The sequence below is a fragment of the Melanotaenia boesemani genome, chromosome 4, assembly GCF_017639745.1.
Source record: "Melanotaenia boesemani isolate fMelBoe1 chromosome 4, fMelBoe1.pri, whole genome shotgun sequence".
NCBI classification, from domain to species: Eukaryota; Metazoa; Chordata; class Actinopteri; order Atheriniformes; family Melanotaeniidae; genus Melanotaenia; species Melanotaenia boesemani.
In genome coordinates, this window is record NC_055685.1 from 35235552 (window position 1) to 35259460 (window position 23909).

Sequence of the window (23909 nt, forward strand, 5' to 3'; positions counted from 1 at the left end):
TGTGTGAATGGGTGATAGTTTATAAGACTTGCTTCATAATAAAGAAGAGAAAGATTTTAAATTGGTATGAGTTAGAAGTCCCACATTAGATTTTTTTTTTTCTCTGCTTCTTGAGTCGAAATTGTGATTATGGTCATCGATTTAAGCTGACTGGGCATCCTGTGGTGCGAGACATTGGAGTTTGAAATCCTGATGGGACAGCTGGGTGTAGACTCACAGACTGTGGCAAAACAGCCCTTACATTCTCAGAGATCACACGCTGGGCAGATTAGCTTAGCCTGCTAGGTCTGAGAAGGGCGACGACAGCAACTAAGTAAAGATGATGTAAAATGTATCATCGTATTGTGCCAGTTGGAGGCACGGAAACAGACATGACCCACCACCCCACCCTACCACAAACACTCCCCTGTTGGGATACTGGCAAGTTGTCATGACGACAGGGATGTTCTGCTGATGAAGTCTCGCTGAGCACTGTCCAATCAGATCGTGGAGCTACAACTGCAGCGTGAACAGGGGAGGACGCACCTATTCCAGTTGCACAATGCTGAGAGAGGATAGGCGAAACCCCGAACCACCAACGGGAAATTGGCAATCCGGGGGAGGCTGTCAATGGGCCGCCATGGTTCGACAATACATGAACAGCAGGGGTCGGAGAAACAGGGGCTGCCAGGTAGGGGGTCTCTATCCTGTCTGATGCTACTAATGCTGTTACTGTTGTATTGTTTATCAATAAGAAGTATTAATGCATTCTTTATTTTCTTTGTTGGCACGCGGTTGTTGAAAATTGCTGTTTTAAATGGGCTTTAAGGATGTTTCTGGATCGTGCACGTAGCTATCGGATTGCTCGAGATACACTTTAGCAAATTGGCAAATAACTCCTGCAGGTGGTTTTTAAAATAGTGCAATGGCTGCGAGAACTATGGCAGAAAGCAGAAAAATTGATTGAATGGGGAGGAAATGTCACGAAGCCTTAACTTTAATGCAGTTTTGCATCCATTTCACGGCGGGATGTGGACCATGAGTAGAAGAAACTGGAGGAAACAACGTGAGCGAAAAACTCCTGGTGTTAGTTTGATTCGGGCCTTTTATTTCAAACTGCAGGGAAGAATTTTCTATTCATTTTGGCACTGGTTGACCAAAGGAGAAGCTGAGCTTGTTTGTAGCCCTAAGAAAGACGAGGGCTTAGTGGGGGCGCACTCTTTTTTTTTTTTTTTTTCTCCACAAAGCTGCAGGTAGCTATTACGGTCATCTTTAGATTAGGCTTATTATTTCCACCAATCGAACTGTTCCTAACCACAGTTACCATTCTTTTTCTTTACAAATTCTGACTCATCCATTAGACGGTTATTATAGGCATTTATTTCTTTTAATAGTTTATTTAAGCATCAACCTTCTGTCTTCTTTTTAAATCCTCCTTCTCTCGGCTCCAGTCCCTCTATATGGGTTCTCTGTGGGACACCTATTGACAGACTAACCCCCAGTTTTGGTTGTGTTTGACTCTTCAAACTTGAGAATCAAATGAAGGTTGTCAGCATGGTAAAACCACCTTTATTAACTCCTAGCTGGATATTGCCATTTTTGTCACACTTCAGTTGAATATTTCTACAAATATGAGACAGTCAGCACAGCTGGATAGCTTTGGGGTCCCTATGTTGGTCAAAAGACTGGGGAGGCACCAGCTTTTTGTTATTATAGAATCTTTTATTTCATTCTGGGAGGACTGCAAAATATTGACTATTCTCTCTAGTCATGTTTAATCAGCTATGTTTAAGTTATTCAGACCACGGGCTGTTGGTTTCACTTGGTGCAGAGAAATTAAGATTTGTAAATTGGGCCTCAGTGTTACAGACAGGAAAAAACACTAAGCTGTGTCAGTGTGTGAATGGTTCAGACAGCATTAGATGACACAGTTTTCACAGATTTGAGAAAGTAATAGCGGGATTTTTTTTTATTTAAAAAATGTAATCTGCTTTTTTTTTTATCCATATCGTGAGACAAAAACAGTGAATTTTCTGTCACTTTTTTCTCCAAATCAGCAAGATTACCAAAATCCTTTAAGTGAACATGCTCATGAAAAGGTCTATATGAGGCCCGTGCCTTTGCTATGATGTTGCAGTCTTTTGGCTGTAGCTCACAATGTACGTCTCAGCTTAATAATGGGAAACTGGATTCAGGCTACAAGCTGATTACTGGACTATTATGTCAATTGCGGTGGCAATAAGCCCTGCCTCCAGCACAAGGAAATCAAACTAATTGTGGCTAAAATGGAAATAGTGGGGTCATCTGCAGATTGTAACCTTTAGAGGTAGCTCAACAAATTCATAGTCTGTTTAGAAAATATTGTACCTTAACATGTTTGGGGCTTTATTATAAATATATATCCATACTTTACAGCTTCAATTGAGTGTGATTTTCTCTACTGAAGCCTCTCAGTGGGTGCATATTTTACTTGGTTGAAGAAATGGTCACTTAGTTCATGTGAAACCAGCCAACCCAGCATAAAGTTGCTTATTCATGGTCACTCCTGAGTTGGAGGGAAGGGATTTTCCCATTTCTCTGAAGTTAAACACCAAAAGATTTCTGGGGAATATGTGGAAAATGACATCAGGTTGTAGCAGGCTGGAAACCACTGAAGAAAAATTATTTCTGCTTTTGTGTTGTAGATGAATAACATTTTGGTGGCTGGGGTCAGACGGACTCTAAAACATCCTGTTTACTTCTGACCCCGAGGTTTGGGGCCGTGTTAGCAGCATTGTGCCGGCCATTAATCGTAAGTGCAGTTCTAACTGTTGTTGATGTTTATTAGATTTTTGGTCTTTTCTTTATAAGTCTATTTGTCCAAAGATCTAAAGCATCATAAAAGCTGACTTGATTACGATGTCAAAGATAGCATCAAGTAATCAAATACTGCTGACTTCCAGTTAAATCACAACTTGAAACATCTGAGCAAAAGGGGAAGAAAAAGCTGATGTTTCAAGAAGTTGAAATCAATTACCAGAGACAGATGTGTCAGTAAATGTCATGTAGAGGCTGATTGGACCACCCAGCGGTTGCCCATTTAAAGGCATGCGGTTTCCATTGAAGAAGTTCCAGGGTTGCATCCCAAAGGTCGGTCCTGCCCCCCCCGACTCCTGCCCACTGATGCCACAGATCCAGATCCTGTGATCTACGGCTGGGGTCCCCTTCCGCAAATTACTGCATTTGAAAAGAACCCGAGCATGGACGAAAGAGAAACGAGGCCCCCAGACTGCTCCACAGAAAATGTCATTTCTGCCAGTTAGCCTGTCTTCCTCCCAAGAGTGAAGCAGAAGTAGAACAAACCATCTGATGAGAGCCGTACAGCAGACACTTTACTCAGACCTCAGGCTGGAAATGTCTGTTATGACAATGTGAAAATGCAGAGGGGGGTGGGTTACACAAATTAATTGCCCATCATTTGTCAGTGGTGTGTGGAAGAAAATAGCACTGTGCAACTGTTTCTGTGAGAATCTGTCAGCCAAGGACAATGAATGCATCCCATCTTTTCCCCACCTCCCTACATTTGATTTAATAGAGACAGACGTGGACCACAGACGGAGCTGCAGCAGCAATGCGGTCAGGTTGTAAACACACAGACATGAAGAGGAAGAGCAGGATTACAAACAGGTTTGATCTCCTTGGGGCTGTCCAGACTGGCTGACAGAGGAGGAGGGGGAAGCATGCGTGTGTGTTGGGGGGAGAGCTGATTTAGGCTCCTTTTATTTACCGCTCGTCCGTCAACAACTTCTCTCTTGCCGGCAGCATTGTCATTTGGGCCGTCCAGATATAACTGAAAGTCCAGCATTGAAAGAAGCACTACAATGAAGCAGGAGACAAGCAAACAGGCAGACAAATGTACCTGGAGGCTGAAATGCTAGAAAACAGCTGAGACCCACCAATTTGTTAACAGAACAATTTTCTGTGGAGTTAAAACATCACCCCCTCCTTCCCATCACAGTCTGTCTCTGTTTCGCTTTCTCCATTGTTCATTATTTTATTGCTTTGAAAGTGAAGCTGGACTAACTTCTTCATCCAGACTCGCCAGCTGAACCAGAACCATCTTTAATGCCCAACAAATCCAATTGACTCCCTTATTATCATTTCTCTTTTCAAACAAATCAAACACTTATTTTCGTTCTAGTGAAATTGAGTCTAATTTATCTTTATCCAGTTGTAATATTATCCTCTTTGTTCGTTTACTTCTTGTTTTGTACTGAGCGGAAATAGGCAGATCTTGAGATAATGATGGTGAGCCTTTCTTCCAGTGGTGAGCCCAAATATGAGGATGACACGGTCTGAAGATGAAGAAGCTTCCTCCCTGGCCAATTTAGACGGGAGAATTAAAGGTCTTGCTTAGTTAGAAAGTGAATCACGTCCTTCACATTAATATTTGACTTCTAACATAATTTGTGGCTATGAGGCGGGTATCTCTCCTGCAGGAGAGATGTGACCTATCACTTACATCTCATCTTCTTTAAAGAACTTCTAAAAAGGAAAGTTTAGCTGTGGATGAGCTTTAAATGTCTTTTCATTAGTGTTTGAATTAAGCTGCAACTCCGTTTTAATGATGAACTTATTAACTGTGAAACATTAGAAATGCTTTTTTAAATATTTAAAGACTTTACACATACAGAAAAATCCATAGACAGTACTGGATATGCCACATCTGGTTTAATGACACCAAAAATACCTTCTGAGAATGTAATGCCTGTACGTTCAGCCATGAAAGATCTCTAAAGATGGAGTAGAAGGGAATAAGGGACAACAATGACCTCGCCATCACAAAAAAAAAAAAAAAGAAAAAAAAGAAAGAAAGAAAGAAAACGTACACATAAACATGTGGGAATGCACATCAAATGGAGCTGGAACATCTGTCAGACACCGGACCAGTGGTTGAGTTAAAAGATGAGGAGGGGTCTGGTGAATGTTCTGCTATTCATTTATCTTGCATTGCTGCCCATTGGTTTTAATTATGGCTGGCTCTTTCAAGTTAGAAATAGGCCTGCATCAAAAACAGAGATGTCCTTTTTAGTGTTTTGCCATTGTTTCTGTGGGGACTTTGCACATGGAGGCAAGCGAGCATGTATGTGTGTTTTGTGTCTGTGCATCTACCCACCTTCCCGTTCACCCATCTGTCTATTTGCATTTGTACCCACACTTTTGTAATTGATGAGCATTTCTATGTGTGTGTGCATGTTAGCATGCACGCTGCCATGTATGTGCAGAACTGGGCTGCCTTATTTTCCCCGGCACAGCTGCAATAGGATTGGATTGATGTGTAACCCAAGCCGGCACTTTAAAGGGCGAGAGGCCTGGACAGACGTGGTCTTGCTAGTAAACCAGATGGGGCTTTATGATGAAAAGAGCATAATCCCCATCCAGGCCTCGCTTCCATCACTTCTGCACTACAAAGCCATTCACAGCATTTTAGTGCAAGAAATAATATAATTATTTTTCAGGAGTCCAAAACAGAGCCTGTTTTTTGTTTGTTTCTCTCCTCCTCCTCCTCCCACTTTTTCATATCTTCATCTGCCTCTTCTTTATTTCAATCCCTTCCTATCTCCCTCATCGCCCTCTCATTGCCCATCCCATCCCCACCCAGTCCCGCTTTGCTCTTGAAGACTTGCAAATGTGGCATTAGCTAATATTCTGAGAGCCAGGCAAGCGATCCCTTTTTATCTGCCAGGGCCCTTCTGATTGAGCTACAGTGTGTGCATTGGAAATGAGAGCTGTGCCTGGGCTGGCAACCCCCACGCTTCTGATTGGTATTCAATATACATGTCACTGCAGGACATGCTAGTTTGGGGATATGGGTTTACTCTATTCCTTTTGCTCTCTTGCTCTGGGTCTGTGTCTCTCTCTCATCCTCCTCTAATTCCTGCCTCTGAAAATGGCTTTTCTGTGCTGCTGACATTTATGAAGAAGGAACCAAATTGTACAAAGGGGCAATTAATAGGCTGAGCCAGGCTTGTCCTGTAATGTGGTTGGCATAGTTTTCCATTTTTCTTTGTATCAGAAAGCATGGCTTTCATACAGTACATGAAATTAGTAGGTAAAGGGTTACAGAGGGTTGGAGAAAGCATTCGACTGTGTTCCCCGGGGACTCTTGTGGAGGGTACTCCGGGAATATGGAGTACCGGACTCGCTTGTACGAGCTGTCCGGTCCCTGTACGACTGGTGTCGGGGCTTGGTCTGCATTGCCGGCAGTAAATCAGAATCGTTTCCAGTGAGGGTTGGACTTCGCCAAGGCTGCCCTCTGTCACCGATTCTGTTCATAACCTTTATGGACAGAATTTCTAGACGCAGCCGAGGTGTTGATGGGATCCAGTTCGGTGGCCTCAGGATTGGGTCTCTGCTCTTTGCGGATGATGTGGTTCTGTTGGCTTCATCGGGCTGTGATCTTCAGCTCTCACTGGAGCGATTCGCAGCCGAGTGTGAAGTGGCTGGGATGAGAATCAGCACCTCCAAGTCCGAGACCATGGTCCTCAGCTGGAAAAGGGTGGAGTGCTCTTTCCTGGTTTGCAATAGGGTCCTGCCTCAAGTGGAGGAGTTCACGTATCTCGAGGTCTTGTTCACTAGTGAGGGAAGGATGGAGCGGGAGATTGACAGGCGGATTGGTGCGGCGTCTGCAGTGATATGGACTCTGCATCGGCCTGTCGTGATGAAGAGGGAGCTGAGCCAAAAGGCAAAGCTCTCGATTTACTGGTCGATCTACGTTCTTACCCTCACCTATGGTCATGAGCTGTGGGTAGTGACCGAAAGAACAAGATCGTGAATACAAGCGGTCGAAATGAGTTTTCTCTGCAGGGTGGCCGGGCTCTCCCTTAGAGATAGGTTGAGAAGCTCGGTGATCCGGTAGGGACTCAGAGTAGAGCTGCTGCTCCTCCACATCGAGAGGAGCCAGATGAGGTGGCTCGGGCATCTGGTTAGGATGCCTCCTGGACGCCTCCCTGGTGAGGTGTTCTGGGCACATCCCACTGGAAAGAGGCCCCGAGGAAGACCTAGGACAGGGCTACTCAATTCGGTCCTACGAGGGCCGCAATCCAGCAGGTTTTCCATGTATCCCTGCACCAACACACCAGAGTCAAATAATGAGTCATTGTGTAGAACCTGATTGGCTGTTAGAGCCACCTAATTTGACTCAGGTGTGTTGGTGCAGGGATACATGAAAAACCTGCTTGCGGCCCTCGTAGGACCGAATTGAGTAGCCCTGACCTAGGACATGCTGGACGGACTACATCTCTTGGCTGGCCTGGGAACGCCTCGGGATCCCTCCGGATGAGCTAATGAATGTGGCCGGGGAGAGGGAAGTCTGGGTTTCCCTGCTTAGGCAGCTGCCCCCGCGACCCGACTCCGGATAAGCGACAGAAAATGGATGGATGGATGGATGGATGGAGGGTTACAACTTGTTTTATTAAGGCCCTCACAGAGAATTTTTTCTTCTTCCTGTACCACAAGCCTCATCGCAGAACATAACAGAAGTATTAATCCATCACAGACGTAAATGAAATCTTTAAAAATAATAAATGTTATAAACACGAAACACTTTTTAGCTAATTTTCTTTGCATAATGTAGCGGCATTTGAAATGCTGGCTTAGCTGTATATCTACTCATATACCCAACATGCAGTTTCACAGCAGAACATTAATTATCTCGTGCTGTCAATTAACTCTCTTGATTTTATCTGTTTTTGTGTTCATCGACAAAAATAACTTCTTACAGGTATACACATTCACAGCAATTTGATGAACTATTATGGAAGGAGTGTTAAACACATGAATATCAGTCTAAAATCTGAGCCTGAACCTTATCTACTAAATTTATCCTGATCTATTTCTGAATGTCACTTTGTTTAAAACTTAACTTTTGTATTCAGATGTCCTCTATTTCTGCTAACACTCCTTATTTAATGTAGAGGACTGAAACAACAACAATCACAAAATATGTAAATGACTCAATAAAGAAACTAAGATCATGAATAGTTTAAAAATAAAGCAAATAGTTTATTTATGCAATTATTCATGTAGGAAATGTAAAAGAAAAAATGTTGCTTTAATTTTCAACTGCAATAATTTAACTTTATGTTATTACACCTATTTGTTTAATTTAGCATTTTATTTTAATTTGATTTGCTGTTTTAATCATTTTTTTTATTTATGACCCAAAAACATACTTTGAAAGACAGTCCCTATTATTTGTATAATAAATGCAGAAATGTGCACAAGAAGGCAGAAACAGACAGGGAACATTAAAAATAAAGCATGGAAAGAAATCCACTAGGGAAACTATAAAGGGGGAACACATCAGACATAAATACATCACGTAGATTTAAAAAAATGAGGAATGAGGAGCGATCAGAGACTAGAGGCTTGGTCGCATTTGCATGATCACGCTCATCACTGATCACTCCTCTTTCCTCATCCTCTGCATGCTGACACAGCATGAGTTGCCAGAGGGTTTATACCCTAAGATACTTTTGTTTGGGGTTTTTCTCTGTGGGTTTCTGGTACTTTGTCTTTTAAACTTTTATTGCTGTTGTCTTGGTTATTTTTTAGGAGCTCCTGATGATTGTCAGCTTTGCTTTCTTGTAAAAGCTGTAGGAAATTCTCTGTCGTGTTAGTTGTATTGAAGGATTGACGTTGTTGCTTCTATCTGTTGTGTCTTTGTCTTCTCTTCATTCTTTTATTTTTTTACTTTCCTTTTACGCCTTTTCACTTTTCTCATTTTTTTCTGTTCTCTCTGGTCAGCTCCAGCAAGATTATGTAAATTCCAAAATTCTAAGCAAATAAGATAAAAAAAAGTCTGATTATTAAGAGGAGCTTTATACCAATAAAGCAAATTTCGTTGGCACAACACAGCAGCCAGACCATCATTCTGTTGCAGCCATGCTGGACAGGTCAATTTTTTAAAAAATGGCTAAAAAATTTAATTATATAACATACAATAGCAATTAACTAGATAAATAAATGAAAATGTAAAGATAAATTAATAATCAATGGTAAAATCAATAAATAAATTAAATAAATGACTACATCAATAAATAGACTATAAGCACAAAGTTGAACTATTAGTTAGAAATGAAAGAAGAAAGTTAGTTTGTTATATTCTATATATTAATTATCCCATACTCTTTTTTTCTATTTATCATATTATATATTATATATATATATATATGTCATATTAGTTTATTTATCAAGCCATTTATTTAGTGTTTGGCTGTTTCAGTGTTGATGTTTAGGTATTGAAAGGATATTTGGTTTTAATGTGGGTCTGTGTGAAATACTTGTGAGCATTAAGTGTCTTAGTTGCAGTGAACAGCAGTCGGATCGCTCTCATTTTGGAGAATGAGGAAGGAATTCTGACAGGAAAACTAGCTTCTGAGAGAAAGGCCACAGAGAACTGAAGTATTTCAAACCCCAAAACTGTTTTGTTTTGCACAAATTGCTTTTATTCAGACAATGTCACATCCACATTATTAGTTATGATCACTAGAACAATGTCTAACGTTTGCAATGGTTTTGGTTGTTTAACTGATCAAGGTTACTTCAGGGGTGTTTGTTAAATTAGAGACGCTGTGAAGAATAGTTGCAGCTTTTTGTTGCAGCTAATGGGAATTCTACATAACTAAACCAAGTCATTCAAATTTGAGAATAAACCAAGGATTTTATGAATGATTGTGGGGAAAGGGGCTTGTAAGTCTGAAACAAACAAAGAAGAGTACTCTGGTCCACCTACAAACGTGGGTCTCAGTCCACTTCAACTGAACCAAATACAAGAAGTGGACTACAAAGCAAAGAGGACTGTAGGTGCAACTTAGGGCACTGTGGGTAAACACAACCAAAACATATGTTTTATGATGTTGGACATAGGTGGCTCTGGCTGGGATCGCGGTTCGCGGTCAGAAGTTCTGACATATGTCAACTTTGTTAAGATGTACAGTGCGTATTTTAGATTTAAACTTTGAAAGTACTTGGACAGCGCCTTGCATCTTCCTGTCACAACGTTAGCCATTTTGGTTTGTTTGACAAACTCTTCATTGACCTGAATATGTGAGCCTGCAAAAGGCTGCATATTCACTTATTTACATGTCTGCATCTGTCAGTGTTTCTGAAATTCTTCACTCCTTTTAGTTGAAGCTACTTTGCTTTCCCTTTACTAAAAACACTGCAACCTCGCTCTTTCTCACAGTTGCATGTACAGTATTTCTGGGTTTTCCCTGTGAGATTTTAGATAGAATTACATCAAACTAACTGAATATTTCTGGGTAGGCTTTGTTTATACACGAGTTAAAGGTAGCATGAAAACTGCCGTGGCAGATGTAGCACAGCTGAAGGACAGGTTAGCTATGATATCCTCTTTGGGACTCAGACGGTGACGTACACAGGAGCACCTGTGCGTCACTGGTGGATTTGCTACTGTACTCAAGGAACTAATCATGTCCAGGATGAAAGGGGAATCTGTGCATAAATGTAGTTCATAAACATATGTTTAGAGACATTCAACACTGTCATGTATTCATTCCCTGTACACCTACATCTGAGAACATTAAGAGATGCTTCAGAGATCAGAACATATGTCTTTATTTTGTGACTCTGCAGACTGTCCAGCACATGAATCTGCTTCCAGATCAAACTTCCTTTTATACTCTCCCTTTAAAATAGAGGAAAACAGAGCAGGGTGGTGTTGTTAGTGAGTCAATACTCTATTCCAGCCTAAGACACACTCACTCCCCTCCTGCTGAAGTCTTAGGGCCTATCTGTTGGTTCCTTCTTGTGGGCCTCGCTCCAGGTTTGTTTTGGCCCCGTTCCAGATGTGGGAAGTGAAGTGTAAACAGTTTACAGATCTGCTGCGGCTGGGGAGGGCCAAGGGCTTTTTCTGGGAGGAATGTAACCTGAACACGACTTCACAGAGAGGCAACGCTGCAAGATGGAGCACTCATGCATATTGTGTCAGGACCTAACAGGAAAATGACCCAGCAGTTCAAAGGAAAGCCGGCTGGTGAGAAGGGCTGCTGATGTCAGTGATCATGTGGGGGGTTTCTGGCAGAGGCAAAGAGGCCACTTGGCTTTTGTCCTGAATGCAATCACACTTGACACATTAGAGATGATTGGAATAATGTCTGTTGTATGTCATGCATGCAAGCATGTATGACTTCTTGGACTTTGAAAAAGGAAAGATATTAGAAACACTGAAGTGTGAACAATCACAAACAGCCTGCTCCCACACTTTCTGCCATGATTTATATATCTTGTATTTGAGTAGAGTAGTGTTGCATAGTTCCACAAATGCTGAAACTGGAACTCAAACCATGACAATATTTCTTTTCTTGCAGTGCTGAAACAACAAATTCAGTAAGATGAGGTCAAATGAAAGCTTGATGCAAATGAATAATGAATTAGAATAAAGTGTGTGAATTTAGACTGATGCTGCGTTGAGGTGAACTGTGGCCTGGCAGGTGATGGGAAAAGCCCTGAGTCTAGAGATATTGGTGGTGGGATGGGAAGAAGCAGACTTGTGATGATAATCCATTTTGTGAAAGAAGGTGGAAAATGAAAGGAGAAAGACAGGAAGTGGCCTAAGTGGCAAGAATGGATGAAATGAATCAAATCTCCCTTATTAAACGTTCATCAAATCTTAATTAGTCATGATAGTTTATTTGAGACCTATTCAACTTTGCTAAATTTGGGAGAATGAATAACCAGGCTCTGAAGGGACACAGCATCACACTTATTTACACCAATATACATTTAATCTGAATTTCATAAGACCATCCAAGGCATTCTCATTCCCAGCGCATCACAAGCTGCTGCATGGTCAAGATCCCTTAACATCACTTTTAACGCACAGGTTACTTTTATCGTTGCTTTCCAACACAAAGGGTATCCTCATGCAGCAGTTAGTACTTGTTTAAAAACTGCATACTTGTTTAAAACTAATACAACTGGTTTGTTTCCAAGTGTCAATATAAAAAAAGAGATCTGGTTTGAATATCACAGGTTAGAAGCTTAATTAGATATGCACAAGATTATTATCTGTCCCTATAAGTAATTTATTCAATTTTATTCAGCTTCACAGAGGTGAGGTCATTGCAAGCCACTACATTATTTTTAAAAACATACATTTCAGCAATGTAGAGGTTGAGATTCATATAGCTATTTCTGGTGAAATCTAAACTAAATGTAACCTTTTAATCAATGCTTCAAATAGGCCAGATGTTGAAAAGAATTTCCTTTTCAGATTAATTTATCCTAATCTGGGGGCATTTTCTGTGCCTCTTTTTAACCAAAACATGCTTAGTCTAAATTCTACACTGTTGAACTATGATGTCCTTTAAACAAACATCACAGATTATCATCCATGTTATAGTCTCCTACCTGATCTCTAGTTACATTAAATGCTTCCAGAAATCAACACAAGATGAGACTCAGTAGAACGAAGCAAGTGATTGGCATACATGTGCATGACTGTATGTGGAGACGTACGTTAGAGAAACTACTCTGGGTTAAAGATGGATGCGACATGGTTAGTTCATCTAAAAATACGTTAATATATCTGCTGTGTGTTCAGTCCTCAGATGGTCATATCAGTTGCATGCATGAGATATGTGGGTTTTTTTTGTTTTTTTTTTAAGTATGCATGTCTCTAGTGTGTTCCACAATGTACATGCTTACAAGCTTAATACCACCTGGTGTCACATGATGTGGACGTCCTGTTTCTGTTGTCTGTGAATGAATGCAGCCGAGCTCACTGTAGCTCTAAATCTCAGCACAGGAAAATGAGGTGCTTTGAGGAAGAAGACACATATCTCCAAGGACACATAACACCCAGCAGATCAAAGCAGCTAGAGGACGCTTTTGATGGGGAAACCACACTGGTTTTCAAAGCATTATAGTCCTGCATCTCACCAGCCCATCAAGGCCCGTGATAGAAATTCTAATACATCTGGCTGTCTGTTAATTGAAGCTCCATTCTGTCCCTTGGGGAATAGCAGACTGGTCTTCAGAGAGCATCTTTGTCTTGCTGCATGGTCGCCATTAATTATTATTTCTCAGTCACCTCCTCAGTAACACCACTTATTGTTTGAGTGTGTTTCTGGCTTGTCACCAAGTGTCTTTCCTTGTGACAGATCACAGCTGTCCACATATTCGCTCACATCAGGTTGCCTTTGGGGAAGTTATATGTTTGCTGAGGACATGCATGGGTGTCAGAATTGTTGCATTTGATCAGGTGATGGGAGATTCAGAGTCTGTAATGTTGTTAGTCTCCATCAGAACATATAGAAAGAGGACAAGGAGGTTTGAAAGTGACTATTGTTGGCAAACAAAAGAATCAGTTGTGCATATAAAGAGCAGTCCTGTCAATCCAGAGACCTTTTCCCCAGAGAGAGGCAATCTTCCAGACAGACAGGAAGTCAGTCCTGTCTGTGTGTGTGAGACGCTGTTAGAGGGAAGGAAGTGATGAGTGATGGCAGCCGATCTGAGCTCAGCCATGTGTCTGCGTATGGCTGATGTGGTGTTTGGTTTAAAGCACACACTTGATCTTTGCAAAAATATACACAACTCAGCATAGCATGCGTACACCAGAGTTATCTTGTCAAAGATCCTATTTGACAGGAACAAACTCGTGTATGTTTTTTAGTTTAAAGTGTCTGACTTGTGGGGGGGTGGGGCGGGCGGTGATGACGCATTCTGCTGACAGTCCTGACAAATTATTTCTTAAACCCTGACGGATGCCATTAAGCTGCCATGATAACATATCTGCAGCTGTGTCTGTCTGAAACATTTGCAAACTCTGTAAATGTGTATGATATTCTAGTGATAGATACTGGCTCTTGTTCAAGATTTAAAGAGCACTTGGAGTTCTTGGAGAGATCATCTTGGTTCATTGCCATGGTGCACAGTGTTTCTATAGTTCCTTACTGTGTGTCTGTGACCTCCTATCTCCAGACCAAATGACCGGTTAGAGCATTGAAAGGGAAATTGCATGCATTCCTGCATAATCATAAGAGGTATTTACACATGCTCTTTAAATGATTATGTGGTCCAGTCAGGAGCATCCAATGAATTCTTCACAAAAGCACTTTCTGTTATTTACATTCCTAAAATGTAATGTGGTTTACTTATGCAGCTGGATGGCTCAAATCAAAGCATTTATTCCCAGAGACCAAGTGCAGGCAGAAGAAGAAAGAAAGAGGGAAGAGAGAGACAGGAGGGGAGCTGAAGAGTAAAAGTTCAAAGCCTACGGGGTCAAGCTTGAGGGTTACTCTCTCAGTGCTTTTTCACAGCCTGCATGAATAAATAACTGGCAATTGACTTTCTAATAGGGAGGAGCCTCATAAAATATGCAGTTTAATAATAATGTTTATCTTGGGTCCTTTTTTTGTTTCCACCTTATGTTTTAGTCCAGGAGCATCTGAGGCAAGCTGTGTATTAAATAATGATGGTGCTGCTGCCTGCTTTCAGATGGGTCCTTGATATGCCCCTGAAATAAAAAATGACAGCCAGCTACTTCCCCCTACCTCTCACTCATAACTCCCCCCTCTCTCTGATTGGATCAAAGCTTTGACCTGTGTTGCTAGGTGACCTTTCCTGATCCCTCTGGTGCCTTCTGAGTAGCAACCTTTGCTGGGGCACCTGGGAGCTGCCTTGACGGTGGCGTTGTTGGCGGCTGTCATCGAGCCCTTATCTGTTTGATGTCACCTCTGACACCAGCCTCTGTAGCCATCATCATGGAGATCTGACGACCTTGCTGGGTTGTGAATAATAGACTATATCTACCAGTGTTCAACCATCTTTGCCACCTGTGCTCCCCCATGATGAAATGTTCCCATGCTTGTCTTCAGGGGTGATGTGTTCTTCCTGTCTGTTTCAGGGTACAAAGCGATGCGTCAGTGGCCAGCCATGGGAAAGAGCTGTCAACAAGGTGGCTCAGCTGGCAGTGCCCAGCGTTCCCACAGGGATGACAGCTGTCTGAAGTGGAGAGTCAAGGATGCTGAGGGATGATAAAGGACAGCAGGAGGAACAGAGGACTTCTCACTTTAGTCCGGATCAGTGGACCCCAGTCATCAGTGAGACACCAAGTGATGTTCAGTGTGTTCAGACATAAAACCCCTCATTAGACCCATTACTTTTCTTTTGCATTTGTTATTGTTGTTGTTTTTAAGTGTATTGTGTAAGTACCTGTGGCCTCCTTGTTCTTGTTTCCATGTCATGCTCATTTCTTTTTGTGACTCCACTATGTTCTTTCTCGTGATGAGTTTGTTTTCAATTAGTTGTCACTTGCTGGATGTTCATAAGCCTTTTTGATCTGTGTTTAGAATATGTGAGTCAGTAATTAATTAATAGAAACAAAACAAACAAACAAAAGCTTGGTAGTTTTTAGCATGCAAGGATGTATTCTGCCTCTTGCTTGGTAGCAGTTGGGATGGCTTGGTTTCAGTCTCTTGACTGGCAGGTTCACACCCAACAAAGGTTGAGCTATGTGATAGCATGAACCCTTATATATAATCCATAAAAGATTTAAGCTTTGAATTGGAGAAATAGCTGTCAGTTCAGTTCCCTGATATCTGGAACTATCTGGTGCTTCAGACGAGCTTCTGCACAGCCAAGCAGATGAAAACATACAAAAGCTTTGAAGTCTATAACTTCTTTGGATGTGGAGTGGAAAAAGCATATGAGATTAAGACCCTTCATGACAAATCTTGCATTGCTTCTGTTTATGTACACATTTGATTTTTTTCATAGCATTGTTGCTACATTCGTCTGTTGTAAACAAACTGTGACCACTTCTTTCACTTTATCATGGCCTAGATTCTTAATAGAAACCCATTGTGGTGTGTTCCTAGGACATCCCGATGAATTACATAAAAATAATTTTATCGGTTTAGCAATCACAATCTTAAACATAACCAGGTGGTGTAGATGCCTAAACATAACCAAATGCCGACTTGAAACAAAAGAGAACTACAAAACAAAAAAGTTAAGAATTTTCTGTATTGGACAGAAAATAAACTTTAGTCTATACCCACCACTGCTTTCATGACATTTTCATGAAATTCTGTTTACACACAACAGAATGAAAGAAAAGAAATGTGTGTCTTTTGGAGAAAAATTCCACAACTATTCATAGGTGTGTAAGACACCCACAGTTAAACACATCAGTCTCCACTAATGAGGGACTGCAGGACCGAAAGCGCTACAGCACAGAATGGATGGGTACATAGATGGATGATGATGTGTTTTTTAGGGGGTTAAGAGTTGTGAGAAGCTGTGATCTGTGGTTTGGTCTGACATTTTGCTGTTTCTGAAGCTGCTTTCACTCCTCACATTAACCAAACAGAGGGAATACCGCTGCCAGCTGGCAGATGATATGGCATTTTATCTCCTTTATTGACTTAAATTAAAATAACCAAGGTGCATCCACATGCTGTTAGGCAGAGGTCACTCACAGTCCATGTTATCAGGAATTACAAATACATCACAGATGCATATACAGTAAATCAATGTGCAGGAAATAATGATCTTTGCTACGTGGCTACAATGGTTTTCATTAAAGCCACTTTCCTCATGGAGTACACGTGTGCGTCAGGCATCATCTGCTGTGGATTACTGCGGTCTGGGAATGTCTGTGAGTTGATCTGGGTCCCCACCACTTTGTCATCATGTGTCACGCTCACATCTGTATGAATAATTGCGATATACATTGGTATAATATGCCTAAGCCATAAAATGTGCATTCTTTACATACTTTTCTTTCTGCCAAGCATTCATGAAAAAATATGACCTAGCATCATCTCTGTGCCAACATTTAGGACTTAAAAAAGAAGGAAAAAAAAGACTTAGTGGTCTGCTGTTAAGTCAGAGTGGTGTAGATGTTGAAGATGCGATAGCACAGTGCATCAGTTTCCCCTCATATTTCCCCTCATTTCCTCTTCTCTTTCCTCTCTAAATTTATTTTTGACCATCCTCTAGTTCCATTAATTTTAGTATCTCTCTCCTCCTCCTGCATGTACAGCCCTCACTTTTCTGACTCTCCCTAAGCTGGTTAGAGAGACATTCCTCATTCCTTGAATGCACAAAGAAAGGCTGGTTGCTCTGGCGTCAGCACTTCTTAAAATGGGCTGCTGCCACCGCTGCTCCAGCCGAAGCTTCAGCACCCCTCCTCTTGGAGAAAGAAGGCAAGATGAGAGTAGGAGGAAAATCCACTAAATCCGCCAAACTCTGGAATGTATTTTCATTAAAACGAGTTTGTTTGAAGAGATTGGGAAGGTGGAGGAGAGAGAGATGGAGTATCAGAAGTGATCAGACCTGGTAGTGCTAAAAGTATTAAAGAACCAGTGAATAAGGATATTTTTCATGAGCTGCAGACTTTACTTGGCTGCAGGAGTTGTTAGTAGGAGTTTACCGTTAAGCTAAAGAAAGAGTGCCCATCTCAAATCTGCATTTCTCTGCTTGCGACCAGGCACATCAATGAATGGTGCTTCTGTGTCTATGTGAGTTCATGCCATTATCCCCATAGATCTCCCATTATCCAGTCCACACACGTCTACATTTGTTTCTCACCCTGGTCAGTCTCCAGCAGAGGTAATTACAAACCAAGGAAACACAGGACTTCCTGGAAGAGGCTTATCAGAATCCACACACCATCCACTGTCTTAAATGGAGCCGGGAAACCGGGACTGACAACACAGAGCTACATTATCCCCATCAACTCCTCCACATCTCAGGCACCTGCTCTCCTTACTTACATGCTCATGTGGCATCACAACAGTTGGGTTTTCTCCCATTGTCTGGCCTTAGCCAATAAAGCTTCTGTAACCAAGCCTACGGTTTGGTTACCGTAGGCTTGGTTTTTTGTAGAAAATTCATTTTTCCATTCTTTACCTGATTGCTTTGCCAGCTGCAGTTTCCAGTCTACCTGTAATGTTATCAGTCCATTAAATGACCAACCAAGAGGTTCAGTCTGGCATTGTCATCCATTCTAATCAGTGAAAAACATGAAGCCACTCAAGTCATGAAGCAGCATGTCTCTTGTTTTTGTTTGAAATGATTGATTTTAGCTATAAATAAGATGTTTTTCCAGGGCTGCATGGTACTGTGGTGGTTTGCCCTGCAGCCTCACAGCAAGAAGGCTGCTGGTTCAAGCCTTGGCTGGGGAGGAGTTTTAACAGTGATCTTTCTGTGTGGAGTTTGCATGTTCTCCCCCTGCATGCATGAGTTCTCTCAAGGATCTCCAGCTTCCTCCAACCATCCAACGACATACATGTTAGGTTAATTGATCACTCTAAATTCTCCCTGAGAGTAAGAGGTTGTTGGCTCTCTGTGTTGGCCATGCAGTGGACTGGTGACCAGCAGAGTGTATGAGTCTCAGCTGCTAATTGCTGGGATAGACTCCAGCCCTCTGCAGCCCTGAACTGAACTAAGCAGTACAAAAAATGGATGAATGAAATACATTTTTCCAACCCTAAACAAGTTGTTGTTACCTAAACCTACCCACACTGGATTGTTGGTCACAAATCGCTGTATGACCATTTCAAATGTGTGATTTGCATATATGTTCAGTTCAATTCAAAGCAGATCAGTGGTTCCCAACCTGTTTTCCCTTCATGCAACTACCTGTGATTAAACCATCCTTGGTTTTATGCTGTCATTAGATGCTTCTTTCCATAAATGATGCATGCCGACTGACTTGTTTCTTTTCATTAAAACCAAAGTTAAAGTAATTATCAACATATAGCCCCACTTTTTTTCCCCAAAACAAGGACGAATCATCTGCACCATGGCATTTCTCAGACATGTTTCGTTAATGAAATGGTGCAAAGTTACTGTTTTCAGGCTCCTATAATGCTGGTTCCATGTGAAAGAAACACTGAAGTGATAAAAAACCGAGGTGAAGACACCTCAACTCGTTTCTGTTTGGACTTGGATTTAATTTAAATCACACCGACTCTGAACAGGCAAAGCCTCTGAGTCCCTTGGGGGTCCAGGGACCCCAGGTTGGGAACCACTGTTTTAGATTATCGCAATCATTCTTATAAGCATTATGTTATAACTGACAGGTAAAACACAAAAACTGAATTTCTAATACAACCAGACACATATGGCAGCCAGGAGTGTTATCGTTTCACTGTAGGGCAGAAACTTCAGATTTTTCATTATGGCACATCCTCTCTTTTTGTATCTGTTTCAGCACTTTGTTATCTGTCTCAAATAACCTCCTCAGGGTACATATTATCACCTGACAGACTGCAACTAAGAGGAAATTTATCAATCAATATCATTTTGTGGTTTTGGTAATCCCTGTCTGTGTGTAATGGGTTGCTGAGATCCACTTTTCTATAAGCTGACTCAGTCAGTTCAACAGACCCACCAGGCCTTTTTTACAGCCCCTCCCAGGGTGAAGGATGCACATGGGGACCACCCCTAGATTAAAGGAGCCTTCTTTGATAAGTGGGAATAAACTTCTGCTTTAAATGATTTAAATGCACACAAACACATTAAGGGAGTAGCATATGTGGCTGACTGCATGTAGACAAAATAAAGATCATGTGCTGGAATAATGGGAGCTTAATTTAATGACACACAAGAACACAGACAGATTAAAATAGCTCCTGTCATCTAATTTACCTAAGCACATGAGTGACTTTATGAAACTGTATGAACATGTCAAAGAGGGGTCATTCCTCATTAAAAGCAGCTGAAGTGTGGTGTGTATTGCTTTATCTGGCCAGTAGTGGTAACAGGGTTGCAAGAAGGCCATTTACTCCGTATCACCAAATACAGTAACTCCACTAACCCTTCTCAGAAGTAGCCTGTCAATCTCTTTTTTTTCCTCCTTACTCCGGCTCTAGGCTGTTGCCATGGGGTGTGAGATGGTGATGACGAGCGTTTGAAGGCTGGTTCAGAGAGAAGGCGGGCTTAAATATGGAAGGGAATGGGCTAGTGAAGAAATATAGGTATGAAGGAGAGTGAGGAGTGAAAAAAATAAGATGGAGAAAGATGAGAAGAAGGGAAAAGGCGGTGAGCAGATCCAAGGAGAGGGGATGGTGGGACTTTCTCCTTTTATTGTTATTTCCTTGGAAAATAACTTTAGACTCTGCTTGGCCGATAGCACTGCTACTGGCACACAAACACACACATTATACATGCATACACAGTAATAGACACACATACTTCCTTTGCTTGTTCTACATGGCAGTCACCATGGTAACAAAATGTACAGAACACAGCCGGGCTGGGATATTTTTAAGTTTCAAAGGAATGAAAACAACAATAGAGACGACAAAGGAAGGAAGAGACGAGAACTGTGGAGACAGAATGAGAGTGAAATGAAAGAAAGTGCAAGCAGATGGATGTTTAAATACGTGTGTGTGTGTGTGTTTGTGTGTGTCCAAGGTCACAGCTCACAGCCATCTGTACAGAGAAAGGGGAACATGAGAGATGAAGTATAAAAGGACCAGAGAAAGACAGCACTTAAAACACATTAAAATCAGCACAAAAATTTGCAAAAGAAAAGTAATAATGATTTAAAATATTTTTTTCACTCAACTCTAATTGTACTTTTGAGTAAAGCAGAATTAAATCCATGCTGTGACTTGGTCACATAACAGACAAATGTGTCGTTAACAGCCAAGCATGAATGATTAAAAGAATAATCAAGTAAATTAAGTTTCAAAAACAGAGGGAAATGTGCTGTTTATTCTCAGCTGGCAGCAAATTCACATAACACGCTGACTGACAGATCTCAGGTCAGCTCAGAAAAAACACATGGGGCAAACAGAGCACAGTTCATCTTAACCAAAGTAAGCTGCTTAAATAGGAAATCCCAATGACTAATATTTCAGCTGTGAATAAAGTTACTGACAGTGTTGTCTGTAAAACTTTAATTTTCATTAATGAGGTTGATCATAGATGCAGCCTACCAGGTGAATAATGAGCGATCCTGAACTCTCATCACAGATGCTCTGCACAAAAGGAATCCACAGAACATCTACCAACTGCAGCTCTGTCAGTGTGCTGCACTTAAACCTTTATGACATCCTGCTGATTTTTCTGGTGCGTTGCCAGCTCTTCAGTTTTTCAGCTTATTTTTCACATAGTTAATCTAGTTTTCATCTTCACATTGTTTCCCTGCAAAGAGAGAACCGTGAGCTAGTTGTTAGTCCGAGGCTAATGTATTGTACAACTTATAAATGTGAGCGTTGTGGTCAGCTTCTGTTTGCTTGATAAACACAATCCCCTTACATCATAAGATTTTGATTTTAGACTATGCTAAAAATCTTGAGCAAAACACCATTGTAAAAACTGTATAATAGTCCAAACCCTCAATCCAGCAAATGACAGTTCTTATCATTTTAACATGTAACCAACTACTCTCAAAAACATGACCACTTTATTAGGTACACCTCTTCAGTTGCTTATTAATACAAATATCTAATCAGCCAACCACATGGCAGCAACCCAAAGCATTTAGTCATGTAAACATGGTGAAGACGACTTGAACATCAGAATGAAGAAGGGGATTTAAGTGACTTTAAATATAGCATGGTCGTTGGTCTGAGTATTTACTGGGATTTTCACACACAACCATCTCTAGGGTTCACAGAAAATGGACTGAAGAAGAGAAAATATCCAGTGAACAGCAGCTGTCTGGACCAAAATGTCTTGCTGATGTCAGAGGTCAGAACAGAATGGACATACTGGTTTGGGCTATAGAAATGTAACAATAACTCCAAATAGGGTCAGAATTTGATATAAAAAACATGAAAGCATGGATCCATCCTGCCTTGTATCAACAATTCAGGCTGCTGCTGGTGTAATGGTGTGGGGGATATGTTTGCACACTCTTAGTACCAACTATGCATCTTTAAAAAACACCACAGCCTACCTGAGTATTGTTGCTGACCATGTCCATCCCTTTATGACCACAGTGTAGCATATTCTGATGGCTACTTCCAGCAGGATAATGCACCATGTCACAGAGCTCAGATAATTTCCAACTGCTTTCTTGAACATCACAATCAGTTCACTGGACTCCAACGGCCTCCAAAGTCATCAGATTTCAGTCCAGAAGAAGCATCTTTGGGATGTGGTGGAATGGGAGATTCTCATCATGGAGACAGCCAGCAAACCTGCGGCAACTGTGTGATGCTGTCATGTCAACATGGCGCAAAACCTCTGAAGATGTTTCCATCGCCTTGTTGAAGCTATGACACCAAGAATTAGGACGGTTCTGAAGGTAAAACGAGGTCCAATCTGGTACTAGCGAGTAAAGTACCTAATAAAGTGACCAGAGTGCTCTATTTCTTGATGTGCGAACTTGCTGAACAGCAACTTAATAGTTTCTCACTGAGGAATACTTCTTCTTGACATCTTGACACACAAATTTTCATTCTGAGCATTGTATGAAATTTTATTCATCCTATTTGTGTGAATTGTTGCTTTAAAACAAGAACAAAATCATGCAGATGTGCCCCACATATTTCTGCAGATGTTGCTTGTACTTCTTATTATATAGTCACATGTTTAGGTGGCTGGAAACAAACACAGTCCCATACATAATGTACAATATTTTCAGTAACCCAATTTTAAGCATGTTTGTGTGCTTGTGAGCTTATTTGTGTCTTTGTGTCCCTGATCTGAGGGTACAGATTTAACAAGGACAGCTAGGTTAATTTCAGGAAATGAAGCAGGTTGCAGGTCAGACGCAGGTGCAGGTGGCCTCCTGACGACCATCTGGCAGTTCCCAAAAAAAAGTCAGTTTTGCTGAATAGTTTGGCAAACATGACACGCTTTCCTCCCTCATGCTATCTATTTCTATTTATCCTGCATGTCTAAGTCAACAGTGTCCCTTGAAGCCACATTTGGCCCAGACTTGGACATCAGCTCTGTCACCTTGAAAATATAAATTCCTTTAAAGTCATCTTCAGTTTAGAAGGTCACCTCAAATATTTTAGATCATTATGTCATTTATTCAATTTAGGGGTGGGCATGTTAATGTGTTATCGCGTTATTATCATGTTATTATTGCATTTACATATTAATTAACGCCTTTTTTGATCATGCATTGACACAGATTTTTCTTTTCAAACTTCTTGCTCATTGGACACATGCAGAGGCTTGCAGTCCGTGTCGCTTCCTCCATGTCTCATCCTGCTGCAGCGGTGCGTCTGATGTAATCAGGAGAGAGCGGGTTTATTAAAATGAAGAGACGTTTTCTGCCTGGCACTTAAGAAAGAAGAAAAAGATCTAACATTTCTTCTTGTTAAAAGAAATGTTAAAACTCATGCAAATGGGAAGAAAACAGATTTTTGGATGGGAAACTGCTCCCAAAAGACAATGAATTTATATATATATATACATATATACATATATATATATATATATATGTATATATATATTAAGAAATACTTTAACTATTGCTGTTTGAAGAGAAGAGAGGTCCAGTTGGACCCAGGTGCTGTCATGTAGTGCTAGAGGCAGTGCATATACGTATTTATGTATATATAAATATATGTTTTGTTTTGTTTTTATGTTTGTTTGTTTTTTGTAAGTTTTATGTTTAAATGCAAGATCACGATTTCATCACACAATATCATCTCCGGATTGGTGACCTCAGGATTGGGTCTCTGCTCTTTGCGGATGATGTGGTTCTGTTGGCTTCATCGGGCCGTGATCTTCAGCTCTCACTGGAGCGATTCACAGTCGAGTGTGAAGTGGCTGGGATGAGAATCGGCACCTCCAAATCCGAGACCATGGTCCTCAGCCGGAAAAGGGTGAAGTGACTTCTCATGGGTCGGCAATGAGGTCCTGCCCCAAGTGGAGGAGTTCACATATCTTGCGGTCTTGTTCACGAGCAAGGGATAAATGATGCGGGAGATCGACAGGCAGTG

General features: G+C 41.2%; 1 long non-coding RNA gene across 1 annotated transcript; it reads left to right on the forward strand.

The window, feature by feature from the left end:
• The first annotated feature begins 551 nt into the window (after nt 1–551).
• LOC121639073 lies at nt 552–15641 on the forward strand. The gene is made up of 2 exons (XR_006010124.1): nt 552–670; nt 14891–15641. It is a non-coding gene; the product is annotated as an uncharacterized LOC121639073 (long non-coding RNA).
• The last annotated feature ends 8268 nt before the right edge of the window (nt 15642–23909 follow it).